Source organism: Papio anubis, chromosome 4 (genome assembly GCF_008728515.1).
Source record: "Papio anubis isolate 15944 chromosome 4, Panubis1.0, whole genome shotgun sequence".
NCBI lineage: Eukaryota > Metazoa > Chordata > Mammalia > Primates > Cercopithecidae > Papio > Papio anubis.
The window spans coordinates 47,670,853-47,696,201 of record NC_044979.1 but is presented as its reverse complement, the minus strand read 5'-3'; the positions used below and the strand labels follow the sequence as shown (position 1 = coordinate 47,696,201).

The following is a 25,349-nucleotide window of genomic DNA, read 5'->3' as shown; positions in this document are numbered from 1 at the left end:
TACTTCCTCCAGCATTCCATTAAAATTCTGCCTCCTTAGTCTTTCAAATATAATGTTTTCTCAAAAAACTATCTGAAAAAAATCCCCCCAGACTCACAGATATGTGCAAAAAAGAGATATGTTTATTCAGATAATCAAGCATTCTAAAAGCAAAAGCCAATATTCAATAACAGAGGCAGCAATGATTTATTAAGTACATAACACCCAAATATTTCAAAACCGTAATTCATCTTTTGAATGTGGTTTACTATATTCTGTAAAGAGTCATAAAAATTAGAGTTTTGCCCTGTTTTTAAAACATGTTAATAATAATAATGCCACTATCCTTCACTTACAGAGACTCAGCTATTGATCATCCACTATAAGTTTTAAGGTTTTCCAAGAATTCTGAGGAGCCTCTCCACATCTGTTTTTACTTGGGTTCACTATAAATAATTTAAAGCACTTAACATGTGCCTTATTTTTTTATATACAGTGTCCATTCTCAGGATCCATGCTTTGCTTATACATCTCATTGGAAAACAATAAACATCAGGATAGCAATCCCTCTCCTTCTCTCCCTCCCCTACTCCATCCCAACTTACTTTCTGATTTCTAGAGTCAGAGTGGGAGCTCCAGTAGGCAATGACATCTCCTTAGTATCACAATCCTCTTCTTTTCTTTTGGGCAAATTTCTCTGTTTTTAAATGTGCTCTCCAAATTTTGCTTAACATAATAGTAATTAATTGACTCAACTTGTGAGAAGGATACAAAATATAAACACAGTAATTGTGAATATTTGTTTAAAGCTCTACCATTTACAGAGCAATTTTTCAACAATTACTTTGCTCCTCACAACGATCTGGTGAAGTAGGGTAGATATGATGATGATGAACATCTTTAAGACAGGAGAACGAGGTTCTGTGAGGTTAGAGACTTGCTAACATGTTGAGGTGCAAGGGTCTCTGACTCTAGAGAGTAGAAGAAAATATGGGTGTAGCACTGGTCCCTGGCATTTCTGAAGTTAGTAATAAATGTCAGTTCCCTTTTTATTGAACTTCCACTCTAGATCTTACCCTTCCAACAACTATGTTTTTGTACCATGCCACACCATATCTGGATAGATTTTTGCAAATTAAAATCTTTATTTCTTAAATCACAGCTATTGCTATGCCTGAGTTAAATTAAAAAAAAAAAAAAAAACCAAAAAAAAAAAAAAAAACACACAACCCACATCTATTCTTGGAGAAAAAGACTGTATGTTGTTCTACCTACTCATCCATATGTTTGTCTGACAGCATTAGCACTTTGATAAACAGATACTTGGCAAAGGTCTCAAAAACTGGACAAAATGAGATGAGTAAATTATTTAGGGATTTTCCAGGTTACTAAAAATTACGAATAAAGTCTCCAAAGTCACTTAAGAACCCCCAATGGATCAAGTGTCAACATAAAAGCAACTTCTTTAGCATCTCCTTTCTGGTTTGTCTTGGGGAGAAAATGACACACTAAGTAAGATAAAAATATTAGTTAATTTGAAAGTAAACTGGTATATTTGTAAACTATTAAAGTCAAAATGCCAGTAAACTTACATACATTATTCTGTGAGCCCTTTCTAGGGGAGATTTTGTCTGTCAAAAGTCATACAGACCTTGAAATGAGTAAAAATCCCTTTAAAACATATTCTAAAGTTTGTCATTTCACACTTTACTTCCAGGAGGTGAAGCATTCCACAGATAATCAGCTATTCTACTCAGGGAAGGAGTTTAAACATCACCACTTTTTGCATGTCTGCATAAAAAAGGCCCACTGAATCAGTTAAAGGTTAGCATCAATAGGCAACATTCTCTATTTCCTGAAGCTCCTGGGATCTAATTCCCTGAGGAACAATGGAAGAGGCACTGTTTCCCAATTGGTACAAAACAGGACTTGAGGAATGGCAGAATGTGTTCTCCCGGGATTAAGGCCCCAAAGGTGAAGCTCGGGACTCACAACACTTACAAGTGACATGAATAACAGTAGATATTTTAACTATAGAAGACATTTAAGAGACTTCGTTTTCACTGTGGTAAACAGGTTTGATTTGGACTTATAGCTTTTTTCAAAAATTATCAAATTAATAACGACTACAATGAAATAAAGGCAAATATTTTAGTGGATTCATTCCCTGGGGTAACATTTGTTCTATAATTTATAGTCTCATAATGTTGAGAGATCAAAGCATTTAAGTAACATTGTCAACTAACTTGCAGCTTACCTTTCTTAAGGAAAAAAATAAATGTTAAAAACAGACGTATTTTTCAAACATACAATTCATGTTGATTTTTATGTCATTAGACTGTTTACTGTATCGCTATATATTTATATGCCTCCGAAATATGGACTTTTAATGGGGTCTAAATTTAATTCTATTTTTATCAAAACTCAGTCACTCAGAAATACCAAACACTGAACATGTTCTACAAAAAGTATTCAACATCTGTAGAATATGTGGAACCACAATGACCTTTATTGAAATTTCAATAGTTGCAGGAAATAATTTCAATATATATCTATACAGATATTTTGATTTCTACAAAGGCCAAGGTGTTAATGGCCTTACACTGCAGGTGCCCAAGGCATTGAGAACAAAAAAGATACAGCAAGTGAAGAGAGAATTGAGTCTAGGTCACAATGCTATAGCATTGAAAAGAAAGTGCAACAGAATAGAATGGAAAGAGCAAAACAAGGTGACTGCCATATATGAAAGATAAACATACTCTAAGAACATATAAACTTTGAAAGCTCTATTCATAGTCATTCTTGAATGAAAAATATATAAAATGCCATTATAAGATATAAACTTCATCCAAGTCAATTTGTTGTGTGACTAGCTGAACTGACTCACTTACCAAACACATAGTTTATATTTGTTCCTCATATTGTCATTTATTACCCACATATTTTTTACACAAACACTACAGTTGTTTAAAGAGTGTCATAAGGTGATGTTCAGCTAACTTTTTAAAATCAGTGAGGCATTTTCCAAACCACCATTTCCTTAATCAATTACTTTTTAATGAGGAAGCAAAATTTATGTAAATATCAAAGTCTCATTTTTACATTTAGGCTATAAATTATACCATAATATGCTGCTGTTGGGCAAAATAATCAAAGTAATGAAGAATGAAAACAAATGTTATGACATAAATTAATATAAGCAGAGACCTTATACATTCAAACCACATCATCTCTCTTAGACAGTCCTTTACTGGCTAAAGGAATGGTAGTAATACTGGCAGATCTCGTTTACAACATACAAACATTTTCCGTGCCAAACATTGTGCTAAGCACTTAACATACATTTTCTCATTTAATCGTCATAACAACCGTACTATGGAAGCACTATGTTTAACCCATTTTACCAACGTGAAAAATAAGGCTTAGAGAAGTAACTTGCCATAACTAATGAAGAACAGGAAAAGGAACCTAAGTCAGTTAGCTCTCAAGAACATGCCTTTGTACATGAGGCAACACTGCCTCCCATTGGTACTGCCTAAATATAGCTAGTTTATATCGCCTTCCAAGAGTCAGATTCTCTATCAAAATACAAAAACTCCGTTTATAGTTTCATATCATGCATTCTGCTCATACTAGAATATTATATCTTTGTAGGATTCTTCTTTTGTTTCTGAGAAAGGAGTGATGCTTTACTTATTTATATTTGAGTTTCGCGATCCACTAGATTAACTAAAATGATTTTTTGCAGTTCAGTTCACAGCCAGACCTGTGAACCGGCAGCTTATAGCTTCCTCTCTCATCATTTTTCCATCAAGTAGAAGTCAACATACTTCTTTACCTGAGGTCATACAGTATAAGTGACACGAAAGAAAAATGCAAAACTTAGCTCGTTGGCCTCAAATTTCATTATTTATAATAAGGTGTCCTTGTATCTAGTTCCAAATTTTGGACACTTTTTCCCCCTCATGCATTCTCTTTTAAATGATGAACATGAAAATAGTCTGAATACAATTTCATTGCTACTATGAGCATCAATTTTCAATGAAATTCATCAATCTTCCTCAGTATGCATAAGCTTCTAGCCCTGCAAGGTTAACTGATGAAAGCTGTAACTTGCTTTTCAAACTGAGGATGCTGAGCCAAACCTAAAACTTTAGTAGAAGCGTTCTGTACTAGCTGTTTGTAAAACTTCAGCATTTCTTGCTGTGTCACCTCCTGAAAAGACTATCAGGGGAGTCCTTCGACTTGACTGTTCTACGAAACAAAATCTGAATGTAAAATTAAAGCAAAAATGTTGTTGAGGATTCCTCCAGTGATTAAAAATGGAGTTTAGAGAGCTCACATCAACATATATTTTCTGTTCAAAATGAAGATTTTTTTTGAAATTATAAGCAATTAGACAACTGAAAAAATAAATTCAATTTTGAGGTGATAAAAGGTTAAAGTACTGTGAATCATGAATAACTTAACATATAAGAAATAAAGAAGGATATGTATAATTTTAAATTAAACTTTTGGGGTTTTTTTCCTGCTACTTCTTATATACAACAAAGACAAGGAAGAGGAGGAGAAAGAGAAAGAAGAGGAAGATGTTGGGCAACATTTATTTAACATGCTCCACAGCCTGGAACCTGGGTAAGCTCTTTGTTCACCTCCTCTCATTTCACTTTGGTTCCATGAGGGAACTGAGGCTTGAAATGGAGAAGCATTTGCCCACCTTCGCTCAGTGGAAAGGTCCTGATTTGAATCCTGAATGTCTGACTCTGAAGCCCATGTTATTGTGTCTTCTTTAGCATATATTTCTTTTTTTAAAAAATTTCAATAGGTTTTTGGGAAACAGATGGTGCCTGGTTACATAAATAAATTATTTAGAGGTGATTTCTGAGGTTTTGGTGCACCCATCACCCAAGCAGTGTACACTGTACCCAATGCCTTATCACAGATTTCTTAGAATAAGCATAATATATTAATCCTTAGAGAAGCATTTGACTTTTTATGCAGAAGCATCTAACAACAGGCTCTTTCTACAGTTTGAAACTCAGCCAAGATCAGGAGTATATATATAATAATATGCTCAAACTTTATATATAATAAAAATATATATATAATATATTAAAATATTTATAACATATATAGATTTAAAATAAACATAATAAATGCATCAAACTTTACAGTTTTACCACATGGTACAACCTGATTAGTATAATATTATTTCATAAATAATATAATGATAATGAACACAATATAATTCAACTAATCTAGAAGTATTACTTGTGGATTTTCTACTTAAACATTCTTATTAATCTGTGTAATTTTAGAAGTGTAATGTATGTAAAAATATCATGGTTGAATTCCAGGAGGATTTATGAACATCTAAGATCTTTATCATTTCTTAGGGAATGGAAATCACTAATGAAATAAGGAAAGTTTTCTTGATCATAAATATCTTGCAAATTGAACAAGTATAACAATGTTTTAACCTTATTCTTTCGACCCTGAATATTGCTCACCAGATTTGAAAATATTTGAAAACTTTTAAATATCTTTCTATATTTTGTAAAGATGATGAACATTTATAAGTTTAAAATTCTCCCATGAAGAGTTTTTCCTGTCCAGAATGGTAACTCCTCCTCCTTGATCACCACATTCTGCCTCCACCCCTGCTAGTAGTATACCAAATTCTCAACCCCATTTAAGCATGATGCTTTCTTTTCACATCATCATATTTAGTTTTTAAGCAATGTGCTGCTCTGGATTTTACTTGATAGAGACTTTTATGTCTTTGAAAGAAGAAATATTCTAAGATAATATCTTACCACTTATTCATTTAGACATTTCATCTCATGGTCATTTAATCAACGACCATGATATAGATACATCCCTAGTCATTGAACAGAACCTTGGCATACTGATAAGGAATAATGTCTATATGATACAGCAAGTAGAATCATATATTTGTATCTGTGATGATGTACTACCAAACTCACTTGGGTACTTTTAATGTGTGATCTCAGAATCTGTAAGAATAACACCTAAGAATCCATATTTATTTTCTGCACAAAGTTACAGAATTATTGGGTAAAGATTCAAGGCTTTTTTCTTTGTCCACTGTCTAACCATTTTTGTTTTAGATTTAGTGAAAAAAAAAAATTACTTGAGACAATCAATTGCTTGAATTAATACAGAATATATATAGGTACAACAGGTACAATAGGTATACTGTCTTGTATAATTCCTGAGAAATATACAAGAAAAATAACAGGTTAAATAGGTATATTGTCTTGTATCTTTCCTGAGAAGACTGAGAAGAGGGTATAGCTAAATGAGTTAGGGGTTTGATTTTAAGGGATCTGACTGGGACATTCAAAGTAAATGACCTCAGTTAATATGTAATAATGAAAGGCTGTGGTAAACATAGTTCCTATCTCTACTGTCCCTAATCTAAAAAGGTATACCATCCACAGTCATTTCTTGGCAGTCAGGTGATATCTCTAGGGTACTAGGTTATGTATCCTTAGGAGAAACACCTACCAAAAATGGACAAACCTCTTCTGCCCACATGTTCATGAACTCCAATTTTCATACACTATGTCTCATTCCATATGGAACTCAAATGAGGGTCACCCAGAAACTGCCACCAATATGATTAATGAGTAAACTCTACACTGCCCGTCAATTTCTTTTAAAACAAAATGAGTCAGAATATAACAGAATCCCTATATTGAGACAGATGTTACAGATTTTAGGTCACTTGTTAAGTGACTTAAAGACATAATTAGAACCCAAACCAGGTGACTCAATCCTTGCCCAGTGGGTATTTCATAGCACATTGACTACAATCACAGTTTTAAAAAGTTTGGACCATATGCTCCTGTCAAATCATTCTTTTTTTTAATGCATCACGATGACCAAAAGTTCTCAAACTCAACCCTATAAACTCAGCAGTGTCTTCTCTGTGAAGGGCCCATATTTGTGGAACCTCTTAGCTGCTGGAGTTTAGCAGAAGCACAATTCACTGTCATCCAGTCAGTTTTCAAGATGTCTCTTTAGATTGTCATTTTATTGACAGTAATGTGTTGCTGCTGCTTTGCATCAAGCATGTTAATTACTCAAGTCTGGAGTTTTGAATTTGTGACCTAAAGTGATTTTAGCTGAAGAGTTGTTTTGTTTTGTTTAAATCAGTCAAATAAAAGAGAGACAGAAAAATTACTAAGTGGAGGTCCACAAGTATAATGAAAGAATGGAAACCACAGAAATAGCAAGTTTGAAGTTTCATACCTATCTAAAAAATAAATAGAATAATCCAGCTTCTTCGTGCTATTCTATTAGAAACTTCCACTACTCTGCGACATTCCATCTCAAATTTAAAAAGTTCTGAAACCATTCTTCACTAATTCTCTTTGCTAGGGCCATAAAAGACTTTATAACACGTATAAAATAATTGCAATCATTGAAATCATAAATCTCATTGTAAACTTATTTTTTTAAATGTTAATTAAAACCCCGTTGTATAGGACAACCAGCACTCAAGTCCCCGAGTTGCTAAAATTTAAACATTGCTGACAATAACATGGTCTTTTTTAAGACTACAGTGTCCATTTATCATAGTGACTTCACAGTTTTCATTTCTCTCTTATTTTTACTCTAATTAGAACTTTGTGTGAGTACTAATGAATGTTGTTAAATTTTAACAATATATATTAGACTTTGTTTCCTACAAAATGTAACCATATCTCAAGTAATAACAACTCAAAAAACCTGTATTAGCATTTCTGCAGATTTATAGTTATAATTGTACTTCTTTATCTCTATCTATTCCATTGCCAACAAGCATACATGCATACGTTTATACTTTCACACACAGACCAATACTGGATTTTTTTTAATATTTGACAACTACTAATAGTTTTTACCAGTTTATAAATAATTAACTAAGTCTAGCCACACTGATTTGCACCTGCTTTCCAATGACTTTTTCTTCTTCTAAGACATGTCATATAACTAACATGGTAAATAGCATGATACATTTTTAGAATTATTTTCATAGAAATAACCAGAAAAATATCTACTAGGCAAGCAAAATTCTACAATCTTTTATGATAATCAGAGCAAAATGGCATTTAAGTAGTTTTATTTTGCTCTGCCATTTCTCCTGTTCCAATATTTTCACCTATAAGTTTAAGTTACAGCAAATTCTAATGAGTTCTTATCCATATCATGACTTCTTAATATGAGAGTGATTAACATTTAGTAACCACTTTGTATGTGTCTGGTGCAGAAGAACTTTTTTGTACTATGAACTTTTAATGCATTATTTTATTTAATTTTTACAACATCCCTTTGAAGTAGATACTATCATCACTCACCTTTCAGTAGATGAGGAAACAATGGCTGCAGCAGAGAAAGAATGAGAGTCCATGCCTGATCCCTTAATGACTAGGCTACTTCTATTGAACACCATTTTGAGAGTACCAGAGAGCAAAATAAGGCATTTGAATTCTCAATTCAAGAAATCTTGGGGTTAAGTGTGAAACAAAATGAGAACACTGAAAAGTGATACTCCTGTAATATGCATGTGGGGGAAAAGCTACATTTTCATTTTCACTTCCCCAGGTTAACACTCTTCATATCTCTGAGTTTGGGCCTATATTCAGGCAACTTTTTTGAAAGGCAAATTTGCTGGAGGATGCCTTCATTCATGCATGCATGCACATACATACGCCTTTACTATTCACATCTTGAGCCAATTTTGCAGAGTTGGAAATGATGAAACTCCAGGTACAGGAGAGACAAAAGTCATATGATTTTCTTTCTCCCACTCCCTCTGTGTCCCATTTTCCTGTAAATGTTTAGTTCTGTAATCCACAGTACAAATTTATTGTAAAGAATGAAACAATTTCTTTTGTTATCTGCTTTAGATTTACCAAACTCTACATTTTGTTCTAGAAATTGTTCTCACTTCTGTTGTTAATGCTCCATGTTTATATATTTTGATACGATGTCACTTTAGTAACTAATACCATCACTTCTATTGAAGCTGATATCAATTTTTTAAAAGGCTGAGGGGATATTGTATGTGAAACTACTTAGTATGGTTGCCAGCAATAATTTTAAATCATGCTAAATAATAGAAAAGTCTCATCATTAATCCCCCTATCTAGTCTTTTTGATTTGGGGTTTTTTAGAACAAATGCTAAAGAAAAATTTTTAAATGTGAAGAAAAGGAAAATTAATAGTAGGGATGAAAAGTGTGGAGGACTTGCCACAAGCAATGAGATGTTAATGTATTCACAATAAGCTGTAAGCAACACTTCTTATCAAATTAAAAATATGCATACAAATACCCAGGCTCTCATCCCATTGGAAGGAGGGCAAAATCTATTTAGAATGAGAGGGTCATGGCTTCTAGAACAGTGGGGAAGACAGGAAAAGCAGAGAAAAGGGGACAGTCCCTCACACAAAAGAGGAAGAAAAATAAAAAGAAGAGATGGGGAGTTCCAGATATAACAGCTCTTACAAGTGATTTGGGACTAAAATGTGAATCTACTTGCCAGAATACAGACAGCAGAGGCATGACCACAGACTTTCAGAAGCTCCCAGTCCAGAGCTATTTCCTACTTTCTTACTAACGATCTCATTGAGACAATAATATATTCTTAACTCTGTAGATTGCAAATATGTATTTTCAAATAAAATAACACAAAATCTTTGAAGTGCCCTTTAAAAATTAATTTGAGTCTTCTTCATGAAATAAAGAATTCTTATGTTAATAGGCTGAAAAACTTACAAAACAGATGTCAAATAACCTTCATTTTGCAACAACATTCTATGAATCTGACATCTAGTTATTTCAGTTAACATTATGTATAAAACTCAGAAACTCAGAAATTATGCATCCAAAGAAAGGAATACTAATTCATGACAGCATGTTGAAAATAGCAGATGAGAACAATACACCACAACAGTACATAAACTGACCAAATGACACTACATACATTCACGTCTTCCATGACAACAAAAACTTACTGACAATTGACATCTGGTTTGCTCCCTTATTCTGCAAATCACAAAAATGGGTTGCTGTAGCAACTGCCACATGCAATTTAGTTGGCTGGGGGGAAAACACCCTTAAAGTACTTTCTAAGAAACAAATACAGCATGTATTTTTATTGTTCCTCCCACCCTAAATTGAACAAATCTCCTGACAGGTCTATTTTCTCATAGCTTTAAAAATGGGCTTGCTCTCTGTTGTTTGCATTTATATTACGTGTACTACCAATTTATGCAAATGGTGAAAAGAAAAAAATCCATAAAAATATAAAAGAAATAGATGAAGATTGCCTGAGTCACATGAATGTGATAGGGCCATTGCCTTTTATAGCATCCCCACTTTTTATCATTGACAGCTCTTTTAGCCAGTTTAACTCCACTGATGTATGTATCAAATCTATAAGTGACACTCCCAGGAATACACAACACCTCAATTCTTAATGCACCAGCAAGGGCAAGCTTATTTTTCTGAATCAGAAACAAGAGCAAGTACAAATAATAGGCAGCTAATTTTCTTAGAAACATATTTGTAATCTCACAGCAACACATAACATAGTCTGTTTCCAAGGATACAGCAGAGGACCTTAGAACATATAATACCAACATTGGTGCACATTAGAGCAGACAAATTAGCACCTACACGCTAAATAAAATGGGAGGAATACTCATCCCTTACCTACTTACTTCTTAACTGGGAACTAAGAGAAGAGGCAAAGTATCTGGAACATTTAAAGCCCTGAACGTGGAACAATTAAAGCTCAAGTCATTGTTCTCCTTATTTAAGGGCAAGTTTGACAACTGTTCAAACTCTACAGATGTTGGTCTGATGTGGGAAGGTCAACTTTTTTGAAGGATCTTAACTATCATCCCTTGAAATAATAGAAATCTCTTCTCTCTAGAAACTCACTGGTTTTGAGAAACTCTCTAAGAAAAACAGTCCAATTAAAAACACACAAATAAAATGAAAAACAGATATGTCTTCTACCATCACCATTTTTGCCACGTGGAAACTTCTCACGAACTTCTCACCACCCGAGGCTTGAGATAAAGGCTCGCTATTTTGAGGCAGAGACTCAAATATAGCAAGAGTTGATGAAGTATGGCTGCTAAGAGATGCGAGGGACTTATAAATAACATTAAGATAACAGGAATTAAAGTCTCGGTGTGTGAAAATACTGTATATCTAGGATGCAGATAAAAACTGTCCTTACAGATCTTGCAGGGAAAAGTACCTGACTATACTGTATAAAACTTCTGCTGTACCATTTAATCATACTAAAAAAAAAAAAAAAAAAAAAAGAATCAACACACAAATAGATTTCTTTTCCACTGTTCTCAATTTAAAAATAATTGGAGAAATGTGTGTTTTGTTTAGAAGAGTAAAGAAAAACATTCATTCGATAGTACCACATAGAATCATTTGCTTAATAGCATTTCTAATATGTTATGCATTTATTCAATCTACTTCTTTCTATATTAAAATGCAAAAACAATTACTCTGGATATAAATCCTAGAAAACAATCAAAGTTTCTATTAAATCAGAGGAGAGACAGTTAAGCTGCAATGTGATTTGCAGATGCTCATGAATAGACAATACTTAGAATTTCTCTCACTAGAATGTGAAAAAGATAGATGGGAGAGATTCAGAAACTTCCTTCTTTCCCCTTTCCCTCTGTCTCTCCTCCCCTCCCTTCTTCCTTCTCTCTTTCCTCTCCCATTTTTTCTTTCTTTTTAGACAGACTTTGAAGAAAAGTTTTTATATAAAGTCTAATAATTTAAATTATATGGGCATGTAAAATTGCCTTATATTACAATGCCAGCCCTACAGCAGGTAGAAAATTCCTTTCAACATTCTATTGTAAATAGTTTATACTCAACTGATCAGTCACAGGGGAATATGGGCAGATTCAACCTCCTACCTCCTTTGTCTCTAAAAAGAAATTCTGGGTAGTTCTTTGTATACTTATATTAAAGTCATTTCTGTTTAGTAAAAACTCAAAATAAGCATGTTGAAGAAGGGGCAATGGAACATGAAAGCAATGAATAAAAAGATTCTGTGCATGTGTAACAAGCATTCTGTATTTTACCTTATCTGAACAGAATTTTAGAATCTACATGCTTTAATTGGGGCTCTAGTAAAGTAATAATCTCAAATATGAAATTCAATAGATGCGTCTCATGCTCTGATTAAATGTCAAGGCCACAGATTTGTTATTTCGGATCTAGTGAGCAATAATTTTGTTGGCTAATAATAAACTCCCAAAGATTTATTTGCAACATTTGGCTGTCCATTTCAAAACTCTGGGTCATGCTATAGTATTTCCAATTCTGCAGATAATATTATAGAATCTAGCATGCAAAGCTTAAACTTTTAAGTAAATTTTACTAGTTTCATGTGTGCTGAATAGACTTTGAGTTCTTCTGCTGAAATTTTGCACCAAAAATATTTCTCAGTCTCTATTTGCAGCAGATATTGAGATATTGTCTTGATTTGCATAAACTTTTCCTTAGCAAAGTATATATGGCTTTCTTTACAATACTGTTTTTTATTTTTATTTACAGAATACAGCACACTGTCTTCTGTTAGTGTCACTTTCTAGTGCAGATTCTTAACCCCAGTCTAGGTTTGGAGACACAAACCTCACAGATTGTTGATGTATTCCATTTGATCACTATCAGCTGGCAACAACCATAGTCTGGCCTGCAGCCACACCAAACCAATTTTCTTGAGGACTTTTCTCACTACTTAACACTCAATTATATTAATGTTTATTATTGCTCTTTTTGTTGTTGATACAGCTTTTTACATTAATTCTGGAAGTCTGTGGCACTTCCAGTCATTAAGAATATATTATAACTTAAATTACATGATTTTCTATATTCTCCAAATACAAATGTCACAAATTTTAAGAAACTAATCTGTATATCTTATACCCCCACTACACTGTGCTATTACTAGAGATATAATCTATAAAAATCAATTGAAAACCATATCTCAAGTACAAAAAGATATACAAACAAAACATACGTATCTCTATTAGTTTCCTCACAACGGATTTATTCAAGATATAATGAGAGTAGACATTGGATTAGAAGAATTTTTATGATTCTTTTTAAACAATCACAGATTTAATTATACCCTTCTAAACATACTACTATTTTCAAGTGGGTTTTGTTACACTTTTGTAATCTCCTGAATTTAAAAAAAAAAACACACATATTTATTTTTGTTTGCCAAGCTTATATCATCACTAAATAGTTCATGCATACAAACCACATGAGTCAATTCAGCATTCACCAGCAAAATAAGGGTCACAAATGAGTACCTTGTACAGCAAATTTGTTTAAATGTATAAGAAGATGGAAATTTGTAATTAAAAGCAACTGATATTCATTCATTCAGTAGATATTTATTGAACTACAATGCCAGGCAATATTCTAGGCTAGGCACTGGAGATATATAGCTCTGAACAAAACAGGAAACAACTTTAATATAGCTAACATTCTAGTGGAGGTGATGGGAAGTAAGCAAAAAAGAAAAAGCAAATAATTTATAGCAGTCTTAAATGATCCATAAAGAAAACAACATGGTGAGAGTGACTTCACGGGGTATTTTAAGGAAGATGGTTCATAAATAAGGTATTACCAAGAAGAATTAAAGACCAAATTAAAGAGCAAACTTCTAAAATGTGTAAAACATTTTCAGTACAATTTAACATGTTCATTGACAGCTACATGATTAACTATTAACTTTTCTTCCATAATTAAGTTTTTTTTTCAAGTCAGTTTTCTAAGGTTTGAGGGAGGCACATCTCATACAAGAGCAAGAAAACTCAATCATCATGCTTATGAACTACAAAAGCATCTTAATTAAGTTTTAAAAGAAAGTATCATTTAATTTCACTGTGCAAAGAAGACAAGTCAGCATTGTATAGGCTTACGCAGTGAGTAAGACATAGGTCTAGACATGAAGGTGTTTCATTAACAACTAGTAAGGGGGCAATCAAGTACATATATCTCTATAACACAAAGCTTTATTACACAGAGCTCATAGGAAGAGGACTGAAAATGGAGTCGGGGACCTAGGACAGAGTTCAGGAGCCATCACTGATATGGCCCTCCAACTTTGACCACCTCATGAAATCTCTCTGAGTCATCACCTGTAAAGTGGGTATAACCGAACATGCTGACAGGATTGTTAGGGGAATCAAGTAAGGTCATATATGAAAATTGAACTGAATTTGTACATTATAGCACATTATGACTGTGACTACTATTGCTGTTTTTATTGTTTGTTGCTATTGTTATATGATGGAAAACTGAAGTTAATGGAAAGGGCCCTTAAAAAGTCTTCAGGGGCCAGGCGCAGTGGCTCATGCCTGTAATTCTAGCACTTTGGGAGGCCGAGGTGGGCGAGTCACAAGGTCAGGAGTTCAAAACTGGCCTGACCAATATGGTGAAACCCTGTGTCTATTAAAATAACAAAAATTAGCGGAGCATGATGGTTCTGTAGTCCAAGCTACTCAGGAGGCTGAGGCAGGAGAATCGCTTGAACCCAGGAGGTGGAGGTTGCAGTGAGCTGAGAACATGCCATTGCACTCCAGCCTAGGCGACAGACCGAGACTCCTAAAAGTATTTAGGATCTGAACTATACTAAAATATGCAAAGATAAGTAAAGCATCAAAGATCCTATCTGTTCATGGATATTAGACATAAAGACATCACTAGGGAAAATGATATTCTTATTCAAATCTCTGTTTCTCCATACAATTGAAAGGAATCAGTCATTAAAGAAAACCTCAAAACTAGTATTTTTCAAGTCCATATCCATTATTGTGACAGTTTAATTATTTTTCTCATATATTTAGAATAGCTTTTATTCACTGAAATAATATATTATCTTCCAAGAAAACATAAACAATACCAGGAATGATCACAAATATAGATTATATCTTACTAACCAGTGTCATGAATTATAATTAACAGAAATCACGAAAAAGTTTTATTCCTTTCTTGGTTTGGATGTTGAGCTCCAAGCCCAAAATGGTTTAGTATAAACTTTACTACATAACTATCTTAAGGAAAATATATAAAAACATAAGTATAAATATCAAAACACAAGTATAGAATACAAATAACTTAAAGTTCAAAGAATGTTTCTACATATATGAAATTAATGTTGAGTAATTCTTGATTGAGCAATGTGAAATATTTCTGCAACAGACATTAAGTTGTAAATTAAATAACTTTCCTTCACAAAATAATTTTGTCTTGGCATATTGGAACAGTAAAGTTAGGTGAATGTCCCAGATCAAATTTAAGGGATTCCAGATCTTAAACCATGTGACTATGAAGGGAAAATTTCTTCTCCTAACTCAGATCCAATAATCAAACACTATTCATTTTATCCATAAAAATGTATTAAATCCTACCCTGTGAAGCTGCTATAACATAATATAAAACCATTCGCTTTTCTGAGCCTAAACTGATAGTCTGAAACATAATCCTAAATTATCTGGAGAGAGTTTATCTACTAAGAAATTTTCCCAAACAGGTGATTTGTCACTTAGCTTTCACCTAATCCATATATGAGATGAACACCAGGCTTCTAAGAGGGAAATGAATGCAAATTTACAACCTTGTTTTTAAAGAACTCTTTTTCTCCATTAAGATTTAGAACTCTCTTTGGGGCTCTAGTCATGTATAATCTTGCAAAAAGACACTTAAGTGGGCATACTGCCTATGCTCTTCATGGGTAGCAGTTGGAAAAAAAAAAGAAAGGTAATGTTACCAAGGGCCTATATTGTCCATTAACACAAAATTAAAATTTGGTATGCATCACAAATTGTACTGCTTTCCATTAAAAAAAAAAAAAAAAAGCCCGTTAGTATTTTTACTTCCCCCCTTAACTTTAGCCTTCTCTATTCAACACATAAGGCAAAATGTATTTCTTTTATCATGTCACTTTTTTGGGGGATCTCATATTTCCCAAATGTTCATAACCTGGTATAGACTAGTTCTTAAATGCTACAGTAGTCAAATATTGTAAACACATTAAAGAATAATTTACCATAAAGCCCATTATGAACAGAAATAATGTGATTCAACTCATGTCCCCCTGCGTCAATAGTAATTTTAAATGAATTCCAGGGGGTTGTAGGCAATAAAATTTTGCAAGGTCATCTACATAAAGTAGTCCTACATAATTAACTTCAAGTAGAGAGCTATTGTGAGGCTTCTATAAAGTTAAGTGACTGCACTCCATCCTGGGTGACAAAAGGAGACCTTTTCTCTGAAAAAGAAAAAATACATGCCTTTAAGTTAGGTGACAGGAAAAAGAAAATGCAAAACTTTATTTATTTATTTATTTATTTTTGAGATGGAGTCTTGCTCTGTTGCCCAGGCTGGAGTGCAATGGTGCAATCTTGGCTCACTGCAACCTCTGCCTCCTGGGTTCCAGTGATTCTCCTGTCTCAGCCTCCCAAGTAGCTGGGTTTACAGGCGCATGCCACCACGCTCAGCTACTTTTTGTATTTTTAGCAGAGACGGGGTATTTTTAGCAGAGACTGGGTTTCGCCATGTTGACTGGTCTCAAACTCCTGACCTCAGGTAATCCGCCTGACTTGGCCTCCCAAAGTGCTGGGATTACAGGCGTGAGCCACCACTCCTGGCCCTGGAAATGCAAAACTTTAACCTGCATATAGTGCCTTTTATTTCCACACAGGAAATAAATAACAAAGCTTCACTGACCTAGCATGCATCAGGAACTTTAATTCTGTCTGTTACTTTGTACTTCAGAGTGCCACCATCTCACATTAACCGTTCAACACAAGTGTTAGGGAAAGAGCTCATGTCCTGTACAGTAATGAATTTCCACTCACAAAAAGATGCACAAACATGCACACAGCCATAAATATAGCCTCCACGTCTTGGTTGAAACTCAAAACCATAATTCAGGAAGTTTTTTCAAAGCTTACGGTGGAATGTTTGCTGTTCTATTTTTAAAACATTTTTGTATCCTCTGGACACAAATATACCAATGTTGTTTTAAGCAGATTGTCAAGAAGTTAAGCAGGAAACAAACCATAGAGCATGAGGGAAATCTGACACACTTTTAAAAAGAAAATAGACAATACCATGCTTATAATAAGGAACTAAAAATACAGACCACATTGCTATTATCATCTCCCTTAGATATAGTAACAGAAAAGCATCATCCATCTCTGAACTCATGGCAGGCATCAGCTGACACCAGCACACTCGAAAATGTGGTGCTATAATTTAGTCTCTCGTTTACTGCATTTGAAAAAAATTCTTTCAAACTGAAGGAGCTCATTTTATTTCCTTTCTTCTGACACGTTTTATCTTCCCAATTCTTAGTAAAAACGTAAAACACTGATATTAGTGTTGTTTTATTTAATAGCAATGAGAACCAATACTTTATTATATGCAGAATAGAAAGTGAACTACCCAGAAAGATTCTACTCTGAGTTCCTTCAGAGGAATATTCCTCTCCAAAACATAATTTTAAGATTTCTGTAATAATATTGTAACTAAAATGTTCTTCATTCTCTATCTATACTATGTCATTGGACTCTTGTCCACAGGTTTCCTTATCTTCTTTACAAACCAATGACTTTCTATTCTGTCAAACTTAATCAAGGAATACAAATGAGATGAAAACCTTTTTGCTGCCATTCTTTTACAACATATCTATGCTTCAGAAACCATCCCTCCTGAGATTGATAAAAGCATTTACTTGTGGCAATCAATATAGAATAGTCCTTTTTTTTTCTTTTTTTTTTGTATACATGCCTATCATGTCCTCCCATGTAAAAGGCCCTAGAGAGTAGTGCTTGCAAGATCACAGAGCATAAGGCAGCATACTCGTGTCTGTTCATAAAACCAACTCAAGCTGCAATCACTTCATTTCTTTCTTTTATTTTAACTATACCAGGGAGATGGACAGTCTTCATGTGACATAAAGAATGGAGACTTCAAAGACAGGATAGTTGGCTATCTTCCAATTAAAAACATGACTTAAAAATGGTTTAAATTGGATAATTACCCCAAATGTTTTCATCTGAAATGCAGGATAATTGGAAGTGGGTCTACATGAGACACACATTTCCCAAACCACTGTACTGTGAGGCACAATATAAGTCTTTCTCCTATCATTCAAGCAGGGAAATCTCCACATCTTTGGAAATTCCTTCGAAGATAAAAGGATGACATCATTTACCAGTCATACTCTGCACTAGCTTCTCAAATAAACTGTAACTAAATGACAAGAATGAGCTTTTAGAGACCAAAACTGTCAAGAGAATAAGGAAAGCATATTTGGGCAGACTTTTCCTCTCAATTGGGCAGACTTTTCCTCTCAATTTATGTGAAATTGTAAAATACAAATTAAGGTCTAATTAAATCCCTCAAAACATCTATTGATAGAAATAAAGACTGGACAAAATGGGAAAATTTAATGCATAAATTTAGTCAATCACATTCAAAATTTTCTGAACAGAACTGAAGTCTCTCAGCGTATACATACACACAAATCTACACACACACATACATACACACACATTTTTGCCAGGAAAACAATGATTTCTCTTACAAGCATAAATAAATTACTCCTGACATACAAATTTTTCAAGTTCTTCAAAATTTTCATGAATTTGTACAGGTCCTAAGAATCTTTTTATAGACTATTTCTGATGCCAGTGAAATTAGCACGTTGTCTATCTCTATGCCCTAGTTTGAGACACATAAAACGTGAATAAACATGAAAACCTAAAAATATCATAAAATATCTGAGTAAATCCTATCAGTATCCATCCAAGTACACTGTATTAAGTTTGCACAAAGAAATATATTGGCTGGGTGCAGTGGCTCACATCTGTAATCTCAGCACTTTGGGAGTTCAAGGAGGGCAGATCATGAGGTCAGGAGATGGAGACCAGCCTGGCCAACATTGTAAAACCCCATCTCTACTAAAAATACAAAAATTCGCTGGGCGTGGTGGCAGGTGCCTGTAATCCCAGCTATTCGGGAGGCTGAGGCAGGAGAATCATTTGAACCCGGGAGGTGGAGGGTGCAGTGAGTGAGCCGAGATTGTGCCATTGCACTCCAGCCTGGGCAACAGGGCGAGACTCTATCTCAACTCCCCCCACCCCAACCAAAAAAGAAAATAAATATATTGAAACCGTTTTGAGAATATTTAAGGTTACTACAAAAATTATATAATAATAGAATTTGAAGATAATTTTTATTTTAGAAACGAAGTCACTAAAGGTCACAAGGTCTCCTACTAACTCCCAGGTCTGCATATTTATACAATACCCTACTGTTAAAGTGCGGTAACTTAACAGAGAGGCATCACCCAAATAGAGATCTCTAGTTTAATTATAACTTGAAGCAAATTTTCCATCACTATTTCCCAACTTGGAAAACAAGATGATTATACTTCAATCTAAGATGAGTGATTATTAAGGATAGTGAATAAATGAGTGCTTTTCCCAGAGAGACCTACACTTGGGACTGCATAAATGCTAAATAACAAGGTAATCATAGAAGAAAAGTTAAAAAAGCAAATCAGGCAATCAAAATCCATTGGCTCTCAAACAATATTGAATAATGTACTGTTATGCCATATTGTAAATTAGAATTCCCCAATATACGGAGTGATGCTTATAAGAAAAATTATAAGCATCAAGAGACAAGTTATGGCTTAAAATTATCATTTGTTTTACTAATCATGTACAAAAGTTAACTTCACAAATATTGCTATTAATGAAGTACTCAGTTGAGCAAAATCAATAATTAAAAATAACAAATCAGAATTTTCATAATAAAAAATGACAGTATCATGACAAGCTGGTAATTTATGAGTACACAGAAATGACTACCCAAATGTGAAATACTCCTGTGATTAAGATTTCATTTCCCGCTCTGTAAAAGAAAATTATAAAGAGAGATTTCTATACTGTAAACTACCCTTCCTAAATTATAGCTGTACTATAACTAGATTCCATAAATTTGATGTATTAGGGTGACATATTTGCAATTATTTTATATATATATGTATGTATTTTAGACAGACTCACACTCTGTCGCTCAGGCTAGAGTGTAGCTGGCACAAGCTGGGCTCACTGCAGCCGCCACCTTCCAGGTTCAAGCAATTCTCATGCCTCAGCCTCCCGAGTATCTGGGACTAGAGATGTGCACCACCACACCTGGCTAATTTTTGTATTTTTACTAGAGATTGGGTTTCACTATGTTGGCCAGGCTGGTCTCAAACTCCTGGCCTTAGGTGATCCACCCACCTCAGCCTCCTAAAGTGCTGGGATTACAGGCATGAGCCACCGCACCTGGCCGGAATTATTGTTTAAAGAAAACTATCCCCATGTAGCACAAGCCTCAAATTCTAAAAACAAGAGAAGAAAAAAGATAAAACATCCAAGATTCTCTCAAATCTGCCCAAAGCATATTTTGAGACTCAGGAGAGAAAATTGTGCTATTTAAGTTACTATTGGTTTCTCTGAGAGAACTTTATTACATGGCCTTTATTGTCATCTAAAGGACCATCTGAGCCCTATATCATGAGGAATGGAAACAGCACATGATTCGTTTATGATCTGCATTAATGCTTGCTGGGTAAAAATAAAAGTTCTTAAACATGACAAGGACATAAAATAATACCAAATTGCCCCTCTGTTAAAAAAAATCTATAGCTATTTCTGTAATAATAATAATAATAATAAGGATAAGGATCTTTGCCAGTTTGAAAATCTCAAAATATCAGATTTGAGAATCTGAAAATATCAGAATCCACTCTAAAAACACTCTAAAAGATAGCATCCATTAAATATATGGGTGGACATGACATACATTTTACTACATAAATTTTGAACAATAACAAAAATAATTTTTCTCTAATAAACAAATTTCTTTATAATGGCAACCCCATGCAAAATCTCTACAGTTTCACAGGACATTAACATCAACTTGAAAACAACAGTGAAAATTTAGTGCACATTTTGTGAGAAACTAACATTCAGAGAGCAATGTGATTACTCTCACATAGCAAAACTAGGCTTAGAAAACAGTTTTTATTTTATTCCTTCCACAATATTCAACTGCCTTATAATTTTGTCTGAGTAAAACTTTATTATCAAAGGAAGAGAAACACCTGACAACAATAACACAAAAGGCAGTACACCCATACAGTTGGAGGAAACACCTTTCTGAAAAGATATCAAGATGTGTAGTGCTATTTTAAAAATAAACATTTGACAGAAAGTAGAACTTAGTGGTTAAGACTGAGCTTTAGAGGCAAAATGAAGGAATTTGAATTCACATCTGAATTCAGATCAAGTGCTCTAATCGAGGCAATTTACTTCCAGTTTGCCTTAATTTAATGACTAAAGTAACTCTCTCGTTTGTTTACTACTGTGTAGATAAAAAGATAAAATAGAAATAATGGCAGGTAACTAATTTAATAGTCTTTATTAAAAGCCCCACAATGACTAAAATTCACTGATTCTAATTTGTTAATGGCATGGGACTAGAGTATTGAATATAAACTTGTAATAAATTAAAAAAACACAAAGGTTAAATTCAGATAAGTGAGTTTACACACATTCAATTGTTAGACACCTTTGGAAAAAAATCTTTGATGTTCACAGAATAGTACAACATAAATTTGGAATGTGAAAGAATCTTAGAGTTCATGCAGCCAAATTTCTAAATTATAGAGATCAATAATCTGAGGTACCAGAAAGTGAGGTATCCTGTCCCCAGTTACAAAATCATCCACTAAACCTGGCCCACGTTTCTTAATGCAAAACAAATTTTCTTTTCTTTCCTTAAATCAATTTCTCATTAACATCAGTTTTTAAGGATATCATTCATTAAACTATTCTAAATAGTTACCATTATCCATTTCCTGAAAGTTGTCATATAAAGTCAAATAATTCATTTCGAAAAACTGGAAAAGAAATATTTCCCAAGGAAAACAGAACAGTCTTTTATAGGGATGCAGTTAGTGTAATCCAACAATACCTTCGGGATATGGAACTTTCAATTAGAACTGAAGAAAGATCAAGTCTTACAAGGGAATATGAAGTCAGATAATGGGAGAATAGAATTTAAGTTCTTTATATAAATGAACTTAGCTAGTAATTTGCTATAAAAGAAAAGGCAAAACTAGGTTTTAATGTACCCATGGCAACTTTTTCCTTCACCAATTTTTCAACTTAAGTATCAAAATGTTTCTTTTCCTCAGACTCTGTAGTCTTTGTAATACACATGAGGTGCAAAGAAGAAGGCACACTTTGTTCTTAAGCTTTAGCATTATAAAAACTCATCTAAAAGACAGTGGATTTTAAATCTTCTTATCCACATGTCCTCATTAGACCCCAGTTGATTTTGTATAAGTATCAAAAAAGACCATAGAACATTCATGTTGCTCCTTTTGGAGGAACAGAATTAAGCATTCTTTCCTTTGTACATCCACAGAGCATTGCACACGTTTTTATTGTAAATCAAATCTACTATGCATCATTGGCCTTAGCTATTTACTCCTTTGATCACTGAAAACTTGGTGAGTAGGTATTTTATCTTATTTATTGCTGACTTTCCAGTGTCTACGATAATGCCTGCCAAAAAGTAGGTGTTGAATCAGTATTTCATAAATGATGAAAAACAGACAAAGAATGAAGATCTCCTTACTAAGGAAAAGTAGCTTTATTCATAAAAGCTTCCACATATAATTATACCAAGAAACAATTGGTATTTTCACAGTAAAGAAATCTCAAATTATAAGTGTCCACAGGAATTGGATATATAAGATATGAGAATTATTACAATTGTTTGATTTTAACGGCCTAAACTAGGTTTTAATCCCACCCCACCATTTATTTGTTGTGTGGTATCAGGCAGATGGGTCTCAACAATCTTACATTAAAAAATGGAGATTAAAGTACATCACCAACCTATCTCACAAGTTCATTAATATTAAATTAATAATGACTAAGAAAAGGCTTTGAAAACTATAAAGCACTAAGAAGATACAATTATTACTTACTTATTATCCTGGAAACAACCCATACTAAATAGTATATTAGTGAAATATATTCATTTCCACAGACATAAGGAAAAGTCAATATTATGCTAAAGAAAGGATAAATTTCTATATTCTCTATTGTGTTTCCCATACTATTGCTTCCTACAGACCAGGAGAAACAACATTTGAATATGCTCACCACTATAAATACCCTCACTTTCAAAAGCTTTCAGAATAAATCTAATTCAAAATGTGGTTGTTTCTAGCATATGGCTATGTAAATGATGAAATAAGAAAACACTTTCTAATTAAATACAAACATAATTTTTTTTATTATACTTTAAGTTCTAGGGTATATGTGCACAACGTGCAGGTTTGTTACATATGTATACATGTGCCATGTTGGTGTGCTGCCCCCATTAAGTCATCATTTACATTAGGTATATCTCCTAATGCTATCCCTCCCCCGTCTCCCCACCCCACGACAGGCCCCGGTGTGTGATATTCCCCTTCCTGTGTCCAAGTGTTCTCATTGTTTAATTCCCACCTATGAGTGAGAACATGCGGTGTTTGGTTTTCTGTTCTTGCGATAGTTTGCTGAGAATGATGGTTTCCAACTGCATCCACGTCCCTACAAAGGACATGAACTCATCCTTTTTTATGGCTGCATAGTATTCCATGGTGTATATGTGCCACATTTTCTTAATCGAGTCTGTCATTGATAGACATTTGAGTTGATTTTAAGACACTCACCGGGATAATTTCAAAACAAAAAGAGACATTATATTAAGACTCCCCCAGAAAGAATGCTTCATCTTTAATATTTCCGAACCTCTAGTTAACTTAAAGAAGAATATAGGTACCTCTCTGCTCTGCTGGAGAAAGCAGACCTAACCAATTAATTGACAGAAGTAATGGTTTCTCCATTCTCAGCTAAGTGATTTACAGAAACATACAGAAATGCAACTGGACTTTGTACCTAGGTTTTTCTTTCATTCTGGACATAAAGGGGCAACAGATTTCTATTTTCTATTTTCGTTTTATTCAGAGGGGTATATGCTCCCAAATGAGCATGCATATGGAATTGTAACCATCTGTTTACTTCTGTTTCCCCTCCAGACTGAAAGTTTACTAAAGGAATCAACCATATCTAAGTCATCTTTTTTATTCTAGCTATTAACCCAATAATTGGCATGTAGAAAGTGCTCAATAAATGTTGACCGGATAAATTAAATAATAAAGCACAGATATAATAGATTAACTTTTCTCTTAAAGTCTAACATTCCTTTGTACTAGCCTGAATTTTAGTCTCTGGATTTTAGTAATGTATGTAACACAAATATGTTAGTATATACTTACACACATTAAAACAGATAGAAATTAAGCAGACTGAATTGCTTCATATGTAAAAGGATGCATAAATGATTTTATTAATAAAATTAATTTATTGTTTCATTCGAAACATTTCTTGAACATATACTATATTATAATGATAATGCCCAGAAGATGGGATGCAAAGTCAGGCAGGCCTCATGCTCTCAAGGAGATTAGTGACTGGTGAAAGAAAGGATCAAGGAAATGCTTGACAGAGGCAAGTGCTGGAGCCATGGGACCACTGTGGAGGGGCAGCTAAGTACATCTGGAGGAAGGGGTTATATGAAAGTCTTGTATGAAAGACTTCCCAGAGGGGAGATTCTTGAACTGAGGTTTGAAAAGACAGTAAAAAGTAATTTAAAACAAAGAAAGAACTATTCCAGGCAGAGTGATGCAACCATAGCTCTATCAATAGGGAGAAGGTTCCCTGCAGGAAAATGGCAGATGGTGAGGTAAACATAGAGAAAAAGAAGGATCCCCACATATCTAATTTGAAACTTGGTGTTGGAAATGATTATATTTCAAAGACACTGGTATCCATTTAAAAGAAAAATATCTAGGTCTTTGTGTTACTGATTGTATTAGTCCATTCTAATGCTGCTAATAGAGATATATCCAAGACTGAGTAATACAAAGAAAAAGATGTTTAATGGACTCACAGCTCCACGTGGCTGGGAAGGCCTCACAATCATGGCAGGTGGGAAAAGGCACATCTTACATGGAGGCAGCCAAGAAAGAATGAGACTCAAGCAAAAGAGGTTTCCCCTATAAAAACATCAGATCTCGTGATACTTATTTCACTATCACAAGCATGGGGGAAACTGCCCCCACGATTTAATTATGTCTCACCAGGTCCCTCCCACAACACATGGGAATTATCAG

At 34.0% G+C, this 25,349-nt stretch overlaps 2 protein-coding genes and 1 pseudogene across 8 annotated transcripts in view; 1 reads left to right on the top strand and 2 right to left on the bottom strand.

Annotated features, from left to right (window-relative positions):
• Nucleotides 1-25,349, bottom strand: part of IMMP2L (inner mitochondrial membrane peptidase subunit 2) — an 871,433-nt gene that overhangs the window by 420,485 nt on the left and 425,599 nt on the right. The window lies entirely within an intron of this gene.
• Nucleotides 1-25,349, top strand: part of LRRN3 (leucine rich repeat neuronal 3) — a 33,852-nt gene that overhangs the window by 4,626 nt on the left and 3,877 nt on the right. Inside the window, exon 2 of one of the 2 annotated variants that reach the window (XM_021935330.2) lies at nt 4,533-4,614. The exons of the other annotated variant lie outside the window; for it this stretch is intronic. The gene's annotated coding sequence lies outside the window, so the exon portion shown is untranslated. The remainder of the gene's footprint in view (nt 1-4,532; nt 4,615-25,349) is intronic. 2 annotated transcript variants of the gene reach the window in all.
• LOC116274826 lies at nt 13,819-13,895 on the bottom strand (annotated as a pseudogene).